This window comes from Haemaphysalis longicornis, unplaced genomic scaffold, assembly GCF_048455015.1.
Source record: "Haemaphysalis longicornis isolate Haplotype H1 unplaced genomic scaffold, Haemaphysalis longicornis Haplotype H1 scaffold_13, whole genome shotgun sequence".
NCBI lineage: Eukaryota > Metazoa > Arthropoda > Arachnida > Ixodida > Ixodidae > Haemaphysalis > Haemaphysalis longicornis.
In genome coordinates this window covers 29,017,876-29,022,935 of record NW_027526233.1, presented here as the reverse complement: position 1 = coordinate 29,022,935, position 5,060 = coordinate 29,017,876, and the positions used below count along the sequence as shown (strand labels likewise).

At 49.1% G+C, this 5,060-nt stretch overlaps 1 pseudogene; it reads left to right on the top strand.

Moving 5' to 3' along the window:
- Positions 1–402: 402 nt before the first annotated feature.
- Positions 403–1,185, top strand: LOC144164027 (uncharacterized; annotated as a pseudogene).
- Positions 1,186–5,060: the final 3,875 nt, after the last annotated feature.

Genomic DNA, 5,060 nt, shown 5'->3' with positions numbered 1-5,060 from the left:
CTGCCACTGCACCTCTCCCAGTACGCCTCAGCAGCAGGTGAGCTCTCTGTCTGTGACGGTGTTCTACTGAAAGGCGCCAGGATAGTCATCCCGCATCCCCTTCGGCCGGCTGTCTTGATGCTGTTACACGAAGGACACCAAGGCATCAATACGACGAAAGCTCTTGCTCGAGAGTCTATTTGGTGGCCTGGCGTTTCGGCAGACATTAACTCTCTGGTAACCAACTGCGAGCAGTGTGTTTCCACTCGGGTGAACCTTGCAGAACCCCTGATCTCAACGGTCTTACCAGGACGACACTGGGAACTTGTCGGCATGGACCTGTTCCACCTCCGCAGCCAGACATTCATCTTTGTGGTGGAATACCACTCCAGGTACCCTGAAGTTGTAACCTTGAGGGGCAAAATGGCTCAGGCAGTCACTGACGTCCTCAAAAGCACCTTTGCCCGCTATAGGATTCTGCGAGAGGTCAGATAAGACAACGGTCCACCGTTCTCTTCGCACGAGTTTGCAGCGTTTGCGGCATCTTACGGCTTTGACCACGTCATCAGCAGCCTGCACTATGCACAATCGAAGGGAGAGGCAGAGCGAACGGTCAGGATATTCAAGGAGTTGTTCCACAAAGCAACAGATTCTCATCTGGTCTTACTCAGCAAGCGGGACACCCCTGGAGTCGATGGCTTCAGCCCGGCCCGACTCTTGATGGCACGACAACTCCGAACCAAAGTTCCGAAACATGACTCCCAGAGGAAAGACGTGAGGAGCAAAGACGCAGCCGACAAGCGAAAACAGACCACTGACTTTCGCAGGCATCATGGAGCTCGAGATCTACCATCGCTCCGAACAGGCCAGTTTGCCTGGGGGCGACCCGACCAGGTCTAGTCTACAGTGCTTAGCCCAGCACGACGACCACGAAGCTATGTTGTGAAAACTGAGCAGGGTGGCGTCCTATAACGAAACTGGCATCACCTAGTGCCTTATGATCCTCCTGCGCCAAGGGTGGAACCACCGCCGCCTGATGAGCAAGAGCCACAGCGACCACTTCCCCTTCCAGAACTCCGGCGTGCTACCGCAGTGCAACCACCGGGTTCCCTTGGACTGCCCTCTGCAGACCATGACCGCAGTGGTGGTGTGACACGAACACGTACTGGCCGCTGTGTTGTGCCTCCGGACCGCCTGAACTTGTAATGTGCAGTGTCTGGCGTCCTCCCTCTTCCGTCTGGTCCTCAAGGGGGAGATGTAGAGGTCGCCACCCTTCAGCCATTTTGTTAGGCTGCACTAGCGTGTGGTGCCACTTATTTTGTATATATACTGCCCCGAATAAAGTGTGGGACTTCTTTTGTCAGCGGAGCAGCTGTCGTGCGCATCGGTTCTTACTGCGGGCTGGGGCCGCTCGTGCTCCCGCACGCTCGCGCGGCACCAGCCACGCGACAGTTGAGAAGTTCAATAAAATGTATGCGTCAAACCCGGGCATTCGGTTCAGAGCGTTCTCTGAGATTGCACGAAAGACGTCCCGCGGGACTTCAGCGCTTTCTTTACAGAAAGTACTCAGGTAAGATGATATTCATGTCGTGCTGTGGCCGTGTTGCATTCAAAACTTACGGGAAAGCGTTTGTTTGCACTTGTTTGAATAGTCGTAAAATTTCCAAGCACTCCGGCAATCCGCTAGCAGATCAGCCGGCGAATAATTTAGCAAAACATTTGATAAATGGCGCCGTATGCATTAGTGTGTCGCTACGAAAACTGATGAGACGCTCTACTAAAACTCTCCTCGCGGTGTTTCCTTAGCGGGACGCAAACATTCAGCGTTTAGCGTACGCAAAGGCAACAAACGATGTACAAAAACTATCTAATGCCTTCGTTTGCACTTACGTCACTCTAGCGCCTCGGCATACAATTCATAGAAGCGTGTGCGTGGAGGTGGGGGGTCTTTAGAACAGCACAACACATGCGTCACTGCCATGCCAATCTGCAAACAAATAAATACCACGCGAGCGCCGGTGGCATGCATGCGCCGTCGCTCGGGCGCAGGAGTCCGGGCGTAGAAGGCACCCCTTGCTAATCACGTGCTTGTCGTATAACCTTGGGGATGCAACGGGCTACAACAGCAAACGGGAACAGCGGAACGAGAAGCTTGCGGCTGCGGTGGATGCTGTCTTTTGATGGCTGTGCGCGCTTCCTCCCCCGTTTTTGCTTTCCTCAACCATTTCTCAGCATGCGCGTTTCAATATGGAGCGTAAAGCTGATTTTTTAATTTACAGACCGCCTTTCCGGAATCCGTCAGCTGCGGTGGGTTTATAAAACGACATTCAGAGCAGACACTCCTGTGAGCGAAGGAGGTAACTGAGTGAAGATAGGATAACACTTAGAATATTGTTATAGAAATGACAGTGAATATACCATAGTCTTAGGTTCGTTAATGATGATGTAGATTTGTGGGCGCAGCCGACGCATGCCCATGGATAAACATTTAAAGAAAACAAAACATGATTACAGCGAACATATAGGAACGATGGTTTAGTTCTTTGTTTAGTATAACGGACTATCAGTGAAAGTCTTCGATTCACGATCAAAGGTTACCCACAGGATGAAATACACCTAGTAATACAGCATTGCTAGAGATTGATAAAACTAAGAACTCTGAAACACAAGGAAAATTGTAGTTTGGAATAAAACATTGTTTCGCGCGTAGCTACTAAAGGGATTTTGTGTTTTTGTAGTATTAGAAAACTCTGCTAAAAAAAATTTCATGTCATTCACAGTTAGAAAGATTTCACTACACACAGATATTGTACATTAGTCGTACGTTGCTAGTAATTGCTAATCGTGCGTTGTTTACACCCGTGTAGCAGATTACAAAGCAGCAGTGGGGAGGTGTGTTTCGGCGTTGGCTACATGATCCGAGCGGTGAGTTCAATGAAAAAATGGGATTCGTCACCGAAAAAAGAAAAACATATCGGTGTTCATTCCTTCTGCGAAAGATGAGGACCGACAAAGCTTTCCGGAGTCCCATGAGTGCATTCAGGAGCACAAGTTGGTTTACAATTTGCCATTAAGCATACTCAGCAGAATAAAATTTAGGAATTAAGCTTTATTGCGTACAAGCCCGTTCATTCCTCTCTCGCGTCGTAGTTATCTTACCGGGTGTGTGATGAACCAACTGAAATGCTCGACCATGATGACAGCACTGGGCAGTGAGAAGTCAACGTTTAAATTTAAGTATTCCACCAACACAATGGACATTACCTAAGTGAGAGCATAAAATAGTCGCGCGTACGCATACCATCTCAAACTCCAGCTACCCCGGCGCACCCCCCCCCCCCCCATGCACGCATAAACGGGCAACCGGCTCTGTGCCAGTTGTTGTAAGTGAAAGCCACTGCCTTAAATGGCGCTCCCTAACTCCTTCAAGCTGAACGGAAAATATCGTATCGCGTCGGCGGTTCAAGCGGGTATGTTGGTCGTTCGTCGTCCTCATCATCAGCATCACCCCATCAACATTGTAATAAAACTTTTTGTGCCCACTGCAGGTCGAAAGCTTTTCCCAACATTATCCAGCCAAGCCTATTCAGTCATAGCTGAGCCCATATTTTTCCCTCAAATTTTCGGAGCTTATAGCTCCATTGATCGGCGCCTATTGTGTTATGCGGTTTATAGTGAGCCACTTGTCAAACGGATAGTTTACCCGCTTTCCTTCCGTGTTACGTAACTAGTTTTTTCCCACTTCCTCCGCCTAATTTAAACTACAATGACGCGCACCTGACTCTGTTTCCTAATTCATGCGGCTGTGTTTGCATCCCTCCGCCTGACCCCTAGCGTTCAGCGTTCCCTGGCCCGTCATGCCGATCTAATTGTCCTTTCAAGTAGCTTGGCCCTGATAAGGCAGAAATTCGCAGCTACTCGACGAGGTCGGACGGCAGAGGATGCGGGCAATGCATTGGCGCATTTTTGCTGTTTTCGCGCCCATTACGCCATTCTGTATAGGCTGCCACTCCTTCAATTAGCCCTGTTGTTTCTCCAACGGAACGAAAGCTCCGCTCATAGTTAAAAGGCATAGCTGATAACGGTGCTTGCGAAGTTATGAGATGAATTCGGATATTGTTAATGGAGGAATCGGTGCCGGCGGGCGGAGTAAAACTTGTGAAATAGGCGCCAGCGGAGGATAGGAGGACCGAGGAAGCGGTGCAGAGTGGAGCCGCTCCATCTGAATGAAAACGAGGAGCTGGAGGGCGAAAGGGAACCTGAAGAAACCTCGTTTAATAAAAAGGGTGGTGGGCCACCCCCTGTCTGGCGGGCGTGGGTGTGGTCCGAAAAGTTCGCTTAGCCAGAGGAGGGAAATTATTAGGCAATACTGAAGCGTGCCGCCGGTACTCATGATTGCGCCAGCCCGTGATATTACTATTACAGATAGGGGATCCGCGAACGTCTCTACAAGCAGAATGAGCACATCATCTAGTTAGGCCAGATGCGAACACAATACAGTCTATGCATATACGGTCTATGCACGTTCTCTGAACCGCTCTCGTAACCCGGGTTCCACATCGAGATATTTTCCTTTGTAGTAGCTGCTTCGTTCCAGAAGTGATGATGATGATGGTGGTTGGTGTTTCATGGCGCAAGGCCAACGAGGGCAAAGAGCGCCACAAAAGAAGTTATATAATGAAGCGAGGTGATTACCACAAAAAGGTAGGTATAAAAACATGTAAATCGGACATAGTAAAATCAATTAAAAGTAACGGTGATGGCTGGTGTATAGGGCCAGATTTGATTATGTGTGATATGAGATAAGGTTTAAGAACTTAACATCTGACAAATATTCAAACACACGTTTCATAGAAACACTGGCATCGTCCCCTAGAAACAGCGATGGATGTAGTGGGATATGTTGTCTGTAGAGTTCTCTGAAGTGTTTGTGTCGTGTTGTGTGAAGTGCCTTGCATGTTATTAGTATGTGGACTACGGATACCGTTCCAGAAGTAAAATTCCGTTCCGAATTTTCCCCGTAACAACAGAAAGTCCTCGGACACGGCCGTTGCCATGACCCTTGAGAAGAAGCGATGCTT